Below are 18,099 nucleotides of genomic sequence, written 5' to 3' on the forward strand. Positions count from 1 at the left end.
TATATATATAAATAAATCAAGGTGGCGAACATACCTCATACTCCTTCCTCCTCCTATTTTCCCCACAACAACAACCCTGTGAGGTGGGTTGGGCTGAGAGAGAGTGACTGGCCCAAGGTCACCCAGCTGGCTTTCATGCCTAAGGCGGGACTAGAACTCTCCTACTATGCCTGATTGGCTCTTTGGCTGAGAGAGAGTGATTGGCCCAAGGTCACCCAGCCAGCCTTCACGCCTAAGGCAGGACTAGAACTCTCAGTCTCCTGGTTTCTAGCCCGTTGCCTTAACTACTAGACCAAACTGGCTTTTAAGGTATTTTTTGGCATTTTAGGCCTTGGGACTTGAGTGCTGTAACCTCCCACTAGGGATATTATGACAATTATAATTGTTACAGTAATTTTACACTGTGTTTCTGTTATGTACATTATTGTACACCACCACCATTATTATTATTATTATTATTGCATTAGCTGTGGCTGTTGCTTTGGACACTGCTTAGAGTAGCCCAATTGAAGTGTATAATTCTTAAATTTTAAATTCTTAAGTAAAATGAATGAATGAATGAATGAAAGCAGTCTTCCCCAACCTGCTGCCTTCCAGATGTGTTGGGGCCAACTCCCAGAATTCCCAGCTAGCTAAACTAAGGTTTGGAAGTTGGCACTCTAACATAGCTAGAAAGGGCCTGGCTACTGAAGGATGTTGTCTAGAATAGTTCAGGCAATTATTATTATTAATGGCCTGTTTTTCAGCTTCATTGCCAATATTGTAATAACATTCTCATGAATGGTGGCTGCACTCATTCCCATACTCCTGGGAAGGGAACTAGGGACTCTCCATATGATAAGTGGCAGAGTTACAGGCTATAACAGCTGCTGGACCAAGTTACTATCCTCAAGGAGGTTAGTATCCTGGATTAGCTCCACTTGCCCAGGCTGGTTACTGAATTTTCCTCCTGCTCAGGAAAGAATATTAAGGACCCTCCTTTTCCAGCATTAAAGTCTTCTGGAGTGTCAGTGTGTTCCCCTGTCCCCAGAATGAATCACTGTAAGGTGGCTGGTAGCTGCTCCTAACAGTTTGAGGAAAATGGGGCTAGAGAAACGGGGGCTGCCTGGGGCTTTCCCTTTCCCCAAATTTATGGGGAGTGGGTTGAGTGGTTTCTTTCTTTAAAAAAAAAAATTGTATATATTTATGGCTTCTATTGCACTTGCCAATACAGGAAAACACGATTTAATTTCTCATAGCTGCTTTACTGAAGTTCAACAGCATGGCAAGAGGGACATCATAAAAAGTTACAGGGGTTGCATATTGCTGGCCCTCTCTGGTGACTCCTGACTATCTCCACACCCTGGGCATGAGAGACTGCCAACCAACTTCTTGATATTCTGTTTGATTTGTTCACGTTGGGATGGGCTGCTGGTCGTAAGGCTTAAATTAGCCTTTCTCCATCTTATTGTCCACAAGATATGGTCGGGGTTGCATGATCTTTAGCAAACCTTACCAGGAATTCTGGAATTACAGTTGCAATAGTTTTGGAGGGCACCAGTCCTGGGAAGGCTGGCTTAAATACTAATATCTTGCCATGGGCATTGTTTTACAATGGAAGACTTCTGCCCTGGGGATAAATTAGAAGAATAGCAAACATATTAAACAACCAAGGGAACCTCACATATCTCTATCTTACTCTCTTCTCAAAGTTGAACCGCTTGAGGGGAAATGAGGGGGGAAATGCACCCCCCTTTTTTTACAACTGTCTGGAAGGTCCCTTTATGCAGACAGCAACTTCAGACCCTTCTTTTAAGATGCTTTTCAGAAGCTGCAGGCTTCAACAATTAAAAAAAACAACAAAAGAAAAAGTTTGAACCATAGAATACCCTCTACTTCATCCCAGCCTGCTATTTCTTCCTATTAATCCCTTTTTTAAAAAATTGAACAATAGTACTGGTAATTCTGCAGCCCATTTCTAACCCTTAAGGCTAATTTAAGCAATGAATCGAAAAATGGGTACCTAGGAGCTTCCATTGTTTGACCCTGGTGGAGTTGGTTACAGCCCAGGACAACAGCAGTCAGAGGTGGACGGAGAGGAAAAGTGCACTGTGTATGTGTGTAAGATAGGCTGACCATACGTCCTGTTTTGAACGGGACAGTCCCATTTTTTTAACATTTCCAGGCCGTCCCATCGTTTTAATATAAATGTCCATTTTGTCCTGTTTTCTTAAAAACCTTACTTAGAAATTTGAAAGTTCCCGTGAACCTGTCAGAATGCAGTCTGACTTTGAGTGGAAGGAGGGGGAGCTCAGCAGAAATGGCGGGAAAAAAGCCGCAGAGCTCAACCTGGCGGGAAACCTAAAAAGAAAAAAACAGGATCAGCTGATAGGCGGTGATCCAAGGGGTGAGTCAGTTGGCTCCTGCCTTGAAACGGCTGGAAGAAAAGAACGTAAAAGCACAGCCAGAGGAGGAACGGCTTGTTGGGGACAACCGTTCACTAGGCTCTCCAGCCCAGCCTTGCCTCTCGCAAATGAAGGAATCCGAAGACTCCCAGCCTGAGAAAACCAGAGAAGTTCCTGCCTGCCGATCCAGCCCTGCCCCATTTTGCCATCCCAATGTCCCGTTTTTAACCCTGTCCTGTTTTGCCATCCCAATGTCCCATTTTTGTCTCAAGGAAATATGGTCAGCCTAGTGTAAGATACTCTTAAATACTATCACTGAACTTCATAGGACTTACTCCCAGGTAAGGGTGAACCAGGTTGCAGACTTAGAAAAAACATGGAAGGCAGGGCCATAACGTTCTGACCTGGGCGGCGGCAGAATCTTAAACTCTCTCGTAAGTATTTTCTTTTCTTCTGCTGAATCCCATGTTAATAAACTTTATCTCCATTATGGATTGTCCACTGAAGTCAACAATCCAGGAAACAGGAATAAGCGGGAAAACCCAAAACATTAAAATAACTCTTTGGATTCTTATTTAATGCTTTAGCTTTACAGCCATGAAAGGACTCAACTCCTTTGGAGGGGGACTCCTTCCATGTGGGGCAGCCAGGCAATCGCCTCCCTCTAAGGAGGGCCAGAATGGCAGGAATGAGCCAGCCCCACCATTCTGGAGAACGAGGCAAACCTGTCAAGCACCAGCTGCTGCAAGGAGGAATTGGCACTTGGGCACTGGAGGACAGTGCTGGGTGTATTAGGTGACTTCCCCACTGGTCCCTAAATCTAGCCGGGGGTGGAAAGTATTTCCCCAAAGTTAATGTCAGTCCACTTGAGTATGTGTAAGGAGGGGAGAGGCACACACATCATGTACCGTATTTTCTTCGGCTTCGAGTTGCAAAATGACTAGGGCTGGCTTTAGGGAATGAGGAAACAAAAGCAGTGGTCCAAATGAGACAGTGTGGCATTCCAAATGATCAGGAGGGTGAGGAGTCTGTTGCTGGCTAGTACGTTTGTGGGTCATGTACCAAAAAGTGAACACCAAGGAAGATGTCAGGACACTTACAATGCATAACGATTTATTTAAAAGTTCCCCATACTTACAGCAGGAAGAAGAGGATGACCAGCAGCCAGGCGGACGGACTCAGTTACAGAGACAATGAGTGCACTGTTGGGAAACCTGAAAGACCAGGTTAGGGATAGATCATCATGGATAAAATCTGATCAATCTGGTCACTACGTGTTGAAAACAACTTGATGGCACGTAATCACCACCATCATCCTTACACCACCAGAGAGGGTGGCCCCTAGACAAGCACGGAGAGCCCAGAGGATGGTCTTCCAGGGAAATGTCTCACAAAGGGGTTGCTTTTGTTGGGCAAGCTTTATAGCCCTTCTCTCTCCCTCTCTTCCCCCCTCCCCAAGTTGCTTAGTTTAGGCACCAGCAAGGGAAGTTTTCATATTAAAGAGGATTAAGTGTCTAGTGGGCACCTAGCTAAGACAAAACTGGAAAATAGTTATCTGACTGGAGTTAGACCAGGAAGTTCGTTATCTCACAACTTGTAATAGTAAATAGGAAGAACTAGCTGGTCTAAGAGAGCCAGTTTGGTGTAGTCGTTAAGGCACCAGGCTAGAAACCAGGAGACCCGGAGTTCTAGTCCCGCCTTAGGCATGAAAGCCGGCTGGGTGACCTTGGGCGGGTGTAATGATTGCCTATTCCAATAAAAGGAGTCTCATCAGTAATTACTAGAGAAAACTAATTTATTGAATGAATAGTATGCAAAGTACGAAGAAAGCTGAGAATGAGCAAAAGCGCGCCAAATGCAAACTTAAAAAGCCTTGCTCCCGTTGCGAACCCTCCCCTCAGGCTAGCATAGCAACCACCCACCCCAGATGCTAGCAACCATTAGAATCGGCCTGAGAAAGTAACCTTGAACAGCAGAGATAACCCAAACATACATTCCAGAAGATCACAAGTCAGCACAAAGGAAATTTACCAGCGTGGCCAGGCAGGCACGCAACTGCAGATATGACATGTGAAACGTTACGAGGAACCATAAACATCGGAACGGGAACATGACATACCGCCCCCCCACAAAGAAAAAACTTAATTGTTAAGGTGCAGGTTTATCAGGGTAAGCAGCATGAAACTGAGCAACCAAGTGGGGAGAGCGCACATGTTGTGCAGGGACCCACTCTGGATGAGAGAAATGCTTCCAGCGAATCAGATATTGCAGAGTGGAATGGAAACGTCTAGAGTCTAGTATTTCCTTGACTTCGAAATGTTGTTGACCATCAATCATTATGGGGGGAGGTGCAGGCGGCTCAGGATGCCAATGGGTAGACTCCACGAATGGTTTAAGCAAACTGCAATGAAAAACAGGGTGTAAGCGCTTGAGATTGTGAGGTAAGTCCAACTTAAAGGTAACAGGATTAATCTGAGCAACGATAGGAAATGGACCTATGAACTTGGGCGCCAGTTTTTTGGATGGTTGAGGGGATTTGATGTATTTGGTGGAAAGGTATACCCTATCCCCTATTTGAAAAAGAGGTTGTGGTGCCCTTTTTTCGTTGGCATGTCGTTGATAAGTGGCTTGAGCATCGGCTAAAGCTTGCTGTAGTTTTGGCCAGGAATCTGCCAGTTGTGAGGCCCAATCGGTCGGGGAGGTGGGCGAAGTAGACGGTGGAGGCAATTCAGGAATAGGGACAAAGTCATGGCCGAATACAGTACGAAAGGGCACCGCCCCAGTACTTTGATGCACAGCATTATTGTAAGCAACTTCAGCAAATGGCAGGAGGTCTACCCAGTTGTCTTGTTGATAATTAACAAAAGCACGTAAATATTGCTCCAACGTGGCATTAACCACCTCAGTATTCCCATCCGTTTGGGGATGAAAAGCCGTGGATAGCGCCTGTTTAGTGCCCAATAGTTTCATAAATTCCCGCCAAAAGCGTGAAGTAAATTGTGTTCCTCTGTCGGTCACCAAGCGGGCGGGGCTACCGTGTAATCTGTACACGTGAACTAGAAAGAGGCGTGCCAGCTGTTGTGCAGATGGTAGAGACGCACAAGGGACGAAATGAGCTTGCTTCGAGAAAAAATCCTTAACAACCCAAATGACAGTCTTTCTCTGGCTAGGAGGTAGATCCACAATAAAATCCATAGAGATTTCCTCCCAGGGGTGGGAGGGATTGGCCACTGGCTGCCCAAAGCCCTGGGGTTTCCCCCCTTTTCGTTTTGCAGTAGCACAGACAGGGCAAGACTTGACATAGGCTTTTACATCTCGCCGGAGGGTTGGCCACCAGAACTGTCGGCGCACTAGATGAATAGTTTTTGTAAAGCCAAAATGCCCAGCTGTTTTATCGTCATGAGACCTGAATAGCACGGTTTTGCGCAAGGTTACAGGCACATAGAGGCGATCATCTTTCCATGCCAAACCTTGCTTCAAAGTAACCTCGCTCTGATTGTTTTGCAACCAAGTATCCGATTTCAACTCTGCCAGAAACCTTTGTTGCAAATCTGCAGGAAAGGATACATGTATCGCGCTAGGACCGGCAGGGGTGTCAGGTTGCTGCGCTCGCGTCTGACTGCGAGTGACTGCTGCTAGTGCCATTTGGGAATCTGTCCAGAGGGTTCCCACATCTGGGGCTGTTCCTGAATCCTGGGGTTGGCACGACAGTGCATCAGCTAAAAAGTTTTTCTTTCCCGGAATGAATCTGAGTTTAAAATCAAAGCGGCTGAAGTACTGAGCCCATCGCACTTGCTTAGGGCTGAGCTTACGAGAGGCAGTAAGGGACTCCAAGTTTTTATGATCAGTCCACACTTCAAAAGGGTGTGCCGCCCCCTCCAATAGATGCCTCCAATTCTCCAAAGCGGCTTTCACCGCAAAAGCCTCCTTCTCCCAAACATGCCAGTGTCTCTCTGTCTCAGAGAATTTACGTGACAGATAAGCACAAGGCTTTAATTGTCCTTGCTCATCGCCTTGCAATAAGAGGGCACCAATAGAAAAGTCTGAGGCATCGACTTGCACCACAAATGGTTTGTCAGGATCAGGGTGTTGCAAGATTGGTTCAGAGGTAAACAGTTGCTTGAGTTGGTCAAACGCCTGTTGACAAGCAGGCGTCCATTTTAGGAGTGCCCCTGGATTCTTTGATTTGCGGGTGTCTCCCACACCCTTTGTTTTGAGTAATTCGGTTAGGGGTAAGGCAATCTCAGCAAATTTTTCCAAAAATGGACGATAAAAATTCGCAAATCCAAGGAACAATTGTAGTTGTTTGCGTGTGCGTGGGGGCTCCCATACTAAAATAGCCTCAATTTTGGCAGGATCCATTTCAATGCCTTTATCTGAAATCCTATACCCCAAATAATCAATTTGTGTTTGATGAAATGCACATTTCGATAGCTTGGCATACAAGTCAGCCTTTCTCAATTTGGTTAACACTTGCCTAACCAATTGCACATGTTCCCTCATGGTTTTTGAATATATTAACACATCATCTAAATAAACCAAAACCCCATTGAACAAGTGGTCGTGCAAGACCTCATTTATCAACTGCATAAAAACCCCAGGTGCCCCAGCCAATCCAAACGGTAACACTTTATACTGAAAAGCCCCAAATGCACAATTAAAAGCTGTTTTCCATTCATCCCCCTCCCGAATGCGAATGCGATAATACGCCTCCCTTAAGTCCAATTTAGAGAAGATTTTCCCCCCCGCCAAGTGGGCCAACATTTCCTTGATGACCGGGAGGGGAGATTTGTTTAATAGGGAGACTGCATTTAACCCACGGAAATCCGTGCATAGTCTTAAAGTTCCGTCTTTCTTTGATCTAAAGAGTACTGGAGCACCCACTGGTGAATTGGCTGGTTCTATGAAGCCCCGCTGTAAGTTTTTGTCTATGAATTCACGAAGAGTAGCCAATTCCTTTGGGGTCATTGCATATACCTTTGGTCTGGGCAACTTGGCATTGGGAAGAATTTCAATGGCACAGTCAGTTTTCCGATGAGGCGGCAGCCGATCTGCCTCCTTCTCCCCAAACACATCGGCAAAGTCCTGGTATTGGTCCGGTAGCCCTTCCAATGGTACAGCGAGGGTATGCAGTGTTGACAGTGCTGCCCTCCCCACATTGGTATCCTCCTCCTCATCATCCCCAGGAGGGGCTTTATAGAACCCATCTGCAAAAGTAACAGTTCGGTGTACCCAGTTTATACTAGGGTTCTGTTGAACAAACCAAGGCATCCCCAGAATGACTAAGGGACCACCCACTGGTGCAACTACAAAGGGCAACTTTTCCCAGTGGCTACCCAGTTGCAAAGCCACTAACGCTGTAGACTGGGTGACTGGTTTTCCCCCCAATATAGATCCATCCAATTGGGTGAAAATCATGGGACGTTTCAACGGGAAGGTGGGTAACTCCAAAGCAGCTACTACATCAGGATGCATTAAGGAACGTGAGCATCCAGAATCAATCATAGCCCATAGTTCCACCGTTTTTGTAGGGGAACCGAGCTTAAGTCTCACGGTTAACGTTGGGAAATTTCCACTCACCGAGACATGATTGCGCCCCTCTTCTTCCACCTGCTCTTTGGCGCTTTTTAGAGCAGGTGGCTGGAGTTTTCCGCCGGTTGGGAGGCTTCTTTTTCGTCTTGCCCACCATAAAACAAGTCCACATCCTCCACCAGCTCTGCTACTGTCGCTTTCAGCTTCCTCGGTGCCACTGGTGATTTCCCCCCCGATCTGTCTCTCCGTTCCTCTGGCTTCCTGCGGGGACATGCAGCTGCCAGGTGCCCCTCCTTACCACACCGCAGGCACAATCCTTTGGCAAAACGGCTTTCTTTTTCTTCTTGCCACGACCGTCTCACTGGTTTGCTAGCAGTAGCTGCTGGCCTTGTAGGTTTCCCCATCGCTTGTTGTTTGGGACCTCTTTTAGTTTGAGTATACTTAGCTTGGGCTTGCTCAACCTTCGCAGCCAATTGTATCCACTCATACAGCGTTGCTGGGTCGTCCCGTACAACTGCCCATCGTAGTATATCTGGTCTTAGTCCATCTTTGAACATCTCTACAAGGGTGGTGGCAGACCAATCCTCTACTTTGCCGGAGAGTGCTTGAAACTCCAGCGCATAATCCGAGACTGATCTGGAGTCTTGAACCAACTCCCTTAGGGCTACCTTTGCTTTTTCCTCAGCTAGAGGATCACCAAAATGCATTTTCATTGCCCACATGAAATCATCAAAGCAATCCAACTCCAAAGCGTCCATGTCAACCAGTCTCACGAACCAGTCTGCTGCCCTTTCCTCTAATTGGGTCACGACAGCATTAATCTTAGCCCGCTCAGAACGAAACACGCTCCCAAACTCTTCCATATAGCTGTGTGCATTCGTCAAAAAAAATGACAGCTTTGTGGGATCCCCATTAAACTTCACATTAAAGTCTCGATATCGGACCCGGGTTGGGCTATCGCGTCTCTTTTTGTGCTTAGCCTTTCGTGGCTGTGGTGGCTCTTCCTCCTGCACCTCTGGCGCTATTTCTTGAGCCTCTGCCAGTCGAAGTTTCACACGTCTCCCCCCCTCCCGGCTCCGTCCTCTCTCCTTCTGCTCCCTACTTGGGGAAGGTAAGGAGGCTTTCTTTGGAGGCCTGCTCGGCGGGGGCCCTCCCCCCCAATATTTCCGTTGCTTTCCCTGTTTGTCTACGGGGGGAGGGGGGGTTGGGGACGCGGAGGTGTCAGGAGAGTCACTACCTTCTTCACCTCCCATCTTTTCCTTTTTCTGAGTGTCTCTGGTAAAGGTTAACTTTGCCAACAAATCCTCTATGGATTTCATCCTCGCCTCCAGCTGCTGGGATTTCTCCGTCTCCATCTCCGTTGGTGTCACTGCTCTTGTCCTTTTGGTGATCTGCACAGTCGGAAACAGCGAGGAATACACCGGCTTGGCTGGGGCTGGTGGTGACCCATACAAGGGTCCCTCCCTCTTCTTGACTACCACTGACTTCACTGCCTTCTCCGTATCGCAACTGGAATCCGTTGCCTCGGAGAGGTCATCCGACCCTGGCGTGAGAGTCCCCTCTCTCCGCGGTCCCATGGGCTCTTGTTCCCCACCTCTGGAGAGCTGACTTTCCCCCGAGCCGGTGGTTGAGGTTGGGGCAGTTTCAGTCATCGCTAATTAAACTCCTCACAGGAAACTGGATGGATGCTAGCAGACTGATATTAAAGATTCTCAGCTTTATGTAATGATTGCCTATTCCAATAAAAGGAGTCTCATCAGTAATTACTAGAGAAAACTAATTTATTGAATGAATAGTATGCAAAGTACGAAGAAAGCTGAGAATGAGCAAAAGCGCGCCAAATGCTTAAAAAGCCTTGCTCCCGTTGAGAACCCTCCCCTCAGGCTAGCATAGCAACCACCCCCCCAGATGCTAGCAACCGTTAGAATCGGCCTGAGAAAGTAACCTTGAACAGCAGAGATAACCCAAACATACATTCCAGAAGATCACAAGTCAGCACAAAGGAAATTTACCAGCGTGGCCAGGCAGGCACGCAACTGCAGATATGACATGTGAAACGTTACGAGGAACCATAAACATCGGAACGGGAACATGACAGCGGGTCCCTCCCTCTCAGCCCTGGGAAGGCAGCAAGGGCAAACCACTTCTGAAAAACCTTGCCAAGAAAACTGCAGTGACTTGTCTAGGCAGTCGCCAGGAGTCAACACGGACTTGAAGGCACCAAAAAAAAAAAGCTGGTCTAAGCAGCCTCTCTTCCAGGTGTTAATTAAAACATGCGGGTCAGTCACAGGGCAGAGCCACCTTTGCTGTTTGTAGGATACCTAGTGCCAGTGCTACTGTAAAGTCTGCCTACTTTTTCTGTGAAGCTGGCTCTGAAAAAAAATCCCTTTTTCTGCATTCCTGCTAAGGAGCCCAGCTTTGGATGCCATCTGACCACCATAAGGTCTTGATTGGTTTCCAGATAGTTTAACAGCTTTTTCCCAGATGTTTCTGCAACCATAATTCTATAGAAGTGTGAAAAAATAAACCCTGGGCACCAATTCCTGAGAATCCCACTTCTCATTTTTGAAGGACAGAGCATATTGCTAACTCTGATGCTTGCAAAGATAGTAATGCCTGCTGAAATTTTGTAAGTTATCCCATCAGTTAGAGACAGGGCCACAGTGGCCTGAATTTTTACTTGTACTTCCCCAGACAGTTTGTATTTATGGCTACCCAAGTTGTATTTATTTTATACAAAGGCACAAAATTCAGTTTTCTCTACTCAGAATTTGCACTACACTGAGTGATTATTTAAATGAAAGATACAAGGTCCATGCCTGGGAAGCCATATGAAGAGGCTGAAATTAAATAGTGTTCGTTATTTGAAAGCTGACTCAAAATGTTCATATGTTCCCTGGTAGATTTCTGTGAGATTTGAATGCCAAAATCACTAGGCTTCCTCTTGAAAAGTTGAAGAAAGGAAGAAGTTTTGTGATACATGTCTATTTCTGACACATTTAAGCAGTGGCCTCAACCTGAGTACTGGTCTAATTTCCTTGCTCATGACTTCTTCCTTATGGGGAAAAAGAAATGGCAGACAAGATCAACCATTGCTGGACAACCCTCTTGTGATGAGCTTTGGAAAGTGGGCACAAGCTTTTAACAACCGGGTCTATCAAGAGTCTGAACTGCTCTGCAGCTTTAATACGTTCAGACCCTTGCGTATTGTGCCTCCTACTCCCTGCACAAATCACACATGATCTTGTACGTGGGACCAGCTTATCTAATGGGACTGAAACTTCCCAATAGGGTTTCCGTTTTATTGCTTATCCATCACTTATTCCACCATTCTGCACATTGTCAGATTATGCAGACTTAAGCCTTTTACTTTTAATAATTGCTCTAAAAAGTTGATTATCTTCTTCCCGATCAAGGAAAGGATTTATGTCAGAAGTGCATATCCTTCATTGTGACATCTTTGCATTTATCTCTTTAGAGTGGCTGCTGCTTGAAGACATTCCAACCCCTCCCTCTGCCTGTTCTCTCATCTGCTCCTGGAACAACCAACTGCTCCTGGGTCACAGAAGCCAAGAGTCAAAGCACAGGACAGGACAGGACAGGGATGCCTCTATCCCTAACCTCCTTTTATGGAAGAGTCGGAAGAAGTACTACTGCTGGACTGCATAAGGAAACATCGCACTTTGCAACCTGTTACGACGACTCATCAGATACCCAAGGGACATCCAGAAGCCAGACGTGTCCATGTTCCCCCACAGTGGAGACTTAGAAGCATATTGTTGTTGTGTGTTGTTGTTGTTGTGGGGAAGATAGGAGGCAGGAGTATTAGGTATGTTCACCAGAGAGAGTGAGTGAGAGAGAGAGAGATAAAAAAGGTGGGATAAAATAACAACAACAACAACAACAATATTGCATACGACACTTTAGGCAATGTATCAGGAGTCCCAGCTAACCAATTTTTCATCCTCTATAAAATTTGTCCAACCATACCTTTAAAGCCAATTATAATGGAGACCATTAACTACATTTTATGGTGATGAACTCCACAATGTTAACGATGCACTTTGTGAAGGATAGTTTCCTCTTATCCATCCCAAATCCCCACTCAATGCTATGAATTTTAATAGTGAGAGAAAAAAACTTTCCCTTGCAATTTCTACAGCATTTCTACTAGATTTTCCACTGCAAAATTTCATTTGTGTCTATATCTAAAAAAGAATTCAGTACTTTGCCAAGACTGCATTCCTTTCATATTTTTTCCATAGCTATTTTCTAATTTTGGTTTTCAGGGTCCCCCCTTGCCATAATTTCATTTTCATTTGTTGCCAATAAATTGAAAATAGACTATATCTATATCGGTGGCTGGTCTTGGTAGCCACCAGTGCTCCCCAGGATGCTTGGATGTACCATCGTTTTGAAGTATTTTGTGGAACAAACAGTGGCTAAGATAAAATTAGTGGCTGTCTCAAGCAAATCTGCTATATTGCCAACTGCTATGGGTTCTACGCGGTATACAATAAAACATACAACCAAAGTGAATGGAATGAATTATGGAAAAGAGGAACACAGATGATTTTTGTGCAGTTTTTTCAAGCAGGAGAAATTGGTTCAATTTCTCTTTGCCTGGAAACAGATATACACTCCAAGTGCGTGTCACTGAATGCAATCTGGATTTACACCGGTATTAGCACTGGACAAGCTCTGACTGTAAGCAAAGGCAATAGGACAATTTGTCTATCATAGCAAGGTATGATTACTATATTATTTTGTACTCCAAGGTTGTGCAATGCCTTGGAACTGCTTTGGAAGAGGTGCTTTGGAATGAATGGAAGAGTAGATGTGGTATCTGTATGTTCCCTGCCAAAGCATTTGTTTCCAGGGTTGCATAGATGCTTTGGAAGTCTCATCACAGCAGCCGCATGACCCTGGAAAAGGATGTAGCTACTTTGATCAGTTTAAGAGCGGTGTAATGCTCACGCCCCCGAACATTCTGAAATACCTCTTCCAAATCCAGTCTGAAGCATCAGGCGGCCCTAATTGTTCAATGTATTTATTATGCCTGAGGAAAAAAGGCACTTTGTTGCAAGTGTGGTATTCATCTGGATTCACTCCTCACAGCTGCAAAGCAGCTACACCTGCTTGAAAGGTCAATGCAGCTGCTTCAAAGCTCTCTTGAGATGTTGAGGATACTTCTATATCTTTTGTGGGTTCCTCCACACAAATTCAATATGCTTTCCTCCTAAATGCAAAGAAAGTGCTAGGCTGAGCATTCAAGTACAGCAAGACAGGAGAGAAAATAATTCTAAGTCTTTAGCCAGCCAATGATCCTGAACTAGAGGAAGATAAAACTAATTTAAAGGTGAGGCACTGAAAAAACCCCCTCATTCTACCTAAAAGACTCTACATTTTTAAAGCATCTTCCGTATGGCAAGATACTGAAAGAATGCTAGCTAGCAATGTCCATAAATGGAGAGATGCTGCAAAGGGAGAAAGTGAATCTTTACTCAAGAAAGATACATGGATACTTATGGAATTACTTGCAGGAAGAAATGATGTAGGATGCAAATATAGATTTATAATCAAGCAGTTAAGACACAGAACATTCAGTGCTACAAGCCCTAATTAGTAGTTCTTTGCTCCAGTGGTGAAACATACTTCCATATTTCACAACTGTATCCATAAAGTTAATGCAGCAGCAATGAAGATGCATATAAATTACTGAGGTTCATGCAGAAATCAAAGAAGATAGTTATGTGCAGCAACCATCAGAGTTTGAAGAATTTGGAGGAGGCAGGCTTATCTGCAGGCTTTAAAAGAGCATTTATGGCCTGAAAAAAGCTGCAAGAGATTGGAAAGAAGGTTCTACCCAAATGCTCAAGGAGGATTCTATTCAAGACTTGGGAATGACAGATGGACATTCACGGATAAGGTATGATTATATGCTATCAGGAGAAAGAAGATAGCTATGAGATTGTGAAGCACCTAAATAAGGAAGCCAAGACACAAGAACAGGGTGGCATCATACAGTAGTATTCAAGCAGGAAAAGAGAGCTACCTGCTTAATCAGAAGCAGAAGATAAAAGCCCTTGTGAAATATCTAAGATTAACAAAAGCAGTGGAGACAAACTTCTGAAAACAGAATGAAAACGATGAATTTCTACAAGAGAATAAGCAGTACAGAAAGGCAGTTGGGAAACCACTATGCATAGCTACATTGACAAGAACAGACTTTGCCATAGCTATGGAAATCTTAAGCAGAAAACTAGGTGTATTAACAAAAAATTATTAGATTGCAGTCAAAAGACTGAGAAGGTATCTAAAGATACAGTGTATTTGAAACAGCTTATCAGCTGAAGATATATAGATGCAGGGGTGGACACCTGCTCTTCTGTGGAGGTGGAGCCATCAGTTGGGCCAGCTGGAAGCTGATGATGGTTTTCCTTCCATCCACAAAAGCAAAGTATGTGTTGGCTGCCCAAGCATGCCAGGAACTTGCAAGGGTACAGAAACAGTTACAGGTTTTTGGACCTGATGAGCCAAAGCCAACCCAGAATTTGAAGACAAAGAAGGAGGTATTCAACTTTCTCAGAGAAGATTAACTACCTAAATACAAAGCACCGTCACATACAAGGTAGTGGCAGATGGTGTGACCAAGTTGCTACTCTTGAGAGAATATGCATTTGGTGTACATTTGTGAATTGATGTGCAAAACGATGAGAAAGGGTGGGGGAGATGCAACTCCAGAAGCAAGCAAGCAAGCAAGCAAGAACGTTGACTTGTAGAACGGGAATGTCCAACAGCAAGCTGATAACCAGATGGAAACATAAAAACTAGATAAGTCAGTTCTGCCTTTCAGCTGTGAACAATTGCAGGCTTATATGGTTTATCCAGAGAGCCCTATATTACTCTCAGTATCCAAGGCACTTTCATTATGAAAAGAAGAAAAAATCAAGAACCCGCTTCACTTGGGACATATTCAAAAGTAAGTTAACCAGATGGCAGTATTTTCACAGGTGGCATTGCACAATCCGCCCCCCCCAGGCACTATAAATATGAGTAAGAAGCAGGCTGAACGGGAGCATCTAAGTCCTTCCCATCAAAGAAAGCAGAGCAGAGACAGAGTGAAGAACAGAGAGAATCTTCCTTGATTGCTTTCTCCATTCCTCATTGCCTAGGCTTAATAGGATAGAAGGCAAAAAGGGCTGATTCTTCTGGAACTGCTTCTCCAACAAAGAACACCAGATATTTATATTCATGCAATTGAGGTGTTTGTTTGTTTTTATTTTTTTCAGTTATTCCTTTTTGACTGTGAAATGTGCTCAGCATCACATTTGCTGTATTCAGGTCACTTACAGAAAGTAGCTTTGTACAGTACTCTGCGCATTGCCAGAAGACATCTTCATACTGGAGCAAAAAGCTGTCAACTTTAATGTGTGAATTTGTGGCAGTTGGAAGTCCGTCACCCAGACAGAAATCAGTGCTTGGTGCAGGGCAACTTTTGATGGGGCTGTTGGAAAAACTGCAAAAATTATCTCAGCCCAATTGTCTACGATTTTCCTGTACAAAGGGGTGGGGTGGGAATAAAATAAAAGTGCTGCATTTATTGGAGATATTAACAAAACTAGACATTTAATGAGAGCCAGTTTGGTGTAGTGGTTAAGGCATCAGGCTAGAAATTGGGAGACTGTGAGTTCTAGTCCCACCTAAGGCACAAGGTCAGCTGGGTGACCTTGGGCCAGTCCCTCTCTCTTAGCCCTGGGAAAGAGGCAAGGGCAAACCACTTCTGAAATCTTGCCAAGAAAACTGCAGGTACTAGTCCATGCAGTCACCAGAAGTCAACACCAACTCAAAGACACAAAAATATATAATAAATGTATAGACATTTAATTCTTCTAATGGGTTTATGGACACTTTGTAATCAGTTGCAAACAATAACTTGAAGGTATTGTAAAGCACAGTCTTCTGTTTTTCTTACTTTTGTAAGATAGGAAGCAACGTTTTTTCTTCTAAATAATAGTCCCTAAACAATACAATGTTAACTAAGACTAGTAGTTATCCCCTGAAATAGAGCCATAGAGTATTCAGTCTGTAACTGATTTAAATTTGGCTACTGCCTTAATGAAATTCCATCCTACCAAACTGATAGGAATATTTGAATGTAATGATGATGTTGTAGTCCTTTCCAGCCTACCAGTGTTTGAGCAGAGCCTGAAAAACCCTTGTCTCTCATCATTCAGAAGGTGGATTACAAATTGTCATTAAAAGCAAACAAATCCAACAACAATAAGCCAACAATACTTGGTAAAAGTCCAAAACATGACAATTGACTGGTGGACAGGCTACTTTGCAGAACAAGTTAAAAACCTTCAAATGGTGTGGAGTTGTTTTGGCACTCACAAACTCCTAGAAAGGCCAACTGCAAGATGATGTACTTCTTGGAAGATTCAGTATCAGCCATCCTTAAATTACTCTGCAAAGTATCTCTCATTATTTTCCTTCAGCTCTAAAAGTATTTCAGCTCAATGATTGCATGGCTCTCAACTGTGTATATATGAGGATTCAAATCATTATAAAGTACATAAGTCTACATTTCTAACAAATATCTTAACAGTAGCATGACACTTTTTGATTGCAGTTTCATGAGTGGAATCCAGATCTTATGTGATTGAGGATAATGGGAGTTGTAGTCCAACAGGTCTGTACTAGGAAAGAGAAGGAATGAAGATAACACAGATTCCTTTGCTCTTCAGGATGGCTTTGAGGAATAGAATAGAATAATATACTTTGGGTTGAAATGTATCATTGTTTGTTGTTACAGCTGAAACTATTGTTACTTTAAATTATAGTTTATTGAAGTAATAGGATCAGACTGTTGTATATGATCTTGTGGGGTTTTTTTTCAATAAACAATAATTTAATCTAACCAAGGCGATAGGAGTTGTAGCTTTAGACTTGAGAAAAAATTGGTTTAATGCTATATCTGATGCTGGCCTAGGGATCAGAACTCTGCTCTTCAGGGAGGGGAAAAGCTGATCTTTGGAAGGCTGATATAATCAGAAAAGTAAGGAAACAAGAACTTCACTGAAAAATGGTCTCATCTGAACAAACCATTTGTACGTGTAATAAACTGGCCATAATGTGGGATGTTTACCTGCCATATAATGACAAAGGTTGAGAGATCAAATCCACAGAAGAAAACAACCTGGAATTAACAATGGTGTATTCTGAGAAAAGAGAGAAGACCCCCCCAAGGCAGATGGCATGAATATTAGTGTATGAAAATGACTAGCACACTGAGAATTTCCCAGTGTATTGCTCCCTTGTTTTTGGCTTGCTTCTATAATTAATTTATGGAAAGTACCTAAATTGGGAATAAACACCATCTCACAAATCCCCTCTAATCTCTGCCTGTATTTCTGAAATGATACCCTAAAGGTATAGTCTCCTAAAATGATTAAACTCTTTTCTTTTAGTTTTTTTTCTTCAAAGAAAGCTTTTTAATTTTTAGAAACAGTTGTAGCAGGTATTAGTGGTCTGGACTGTGCTCAGAACTATTTCAGATGCAGTTTATGGCTGCCAGTTATCTCGCAGGGTCTGCTGTGCCTGCCAAAGAGTGCCTTGTGGGCTGTATGTGTGCAGCGGCAGCTGCCTGCCTGCCTTCTCGCTAGGTCAACCTTTTTGACCAGAGCCAAAGAGCAGCTCCCTTAAAAAGAGAGCAACCTGTTCTATAACTCTGATCGCTTGTGCTGCCGCTCATGGCCCGGGCTGAGCATTTCTTGCTTAGAGTTGGAGCTGGCAGTTCCCTCCTTCCTTCTGGGCTAATTTTTCAGCTATCACAATCAACCCCCATCCTTGGCCCCACTGCCTGAGCAGTGCCCTCTGTGTCTACAACAGTTTTGGAGAGGACACAGGTTCCTTCTGACCGCTGTCCCTAGTTTTGCAAAACGCTCCAGTTTTCTGCCCATTGTGTTGGAGGCTAAATAATTTAAAGTGATGCTAGGGTTTAATTCCTGCAGGGGATCTGACATTATTGCCCATCACAGCTACTGCTGGTTGCTAGGTATCTCTAGCCAAGGTGTGCCTAACCAGTGCTGTACACTCTGACCACAGTCAAAACAGGATTGTATAAGGAAAATCAATCAGACTGATTGCCAAACAATGAGAACAATTCATTGCAAACTGA

Source organism: Candoia aspera, chromosome 2, assembly GCF_035149785.1.
Source record: "Candoia aspera isolate rCanAsp1 chromosome 2, rCanAsp1.hap2, whole genome shotgun sequence".
Classification (NCBI taxonomy): Eukaryota; Metazoa; Chordata; class Lepidosauria; order Squamata; family Boidae; genus Candoia; species Candoia aspera.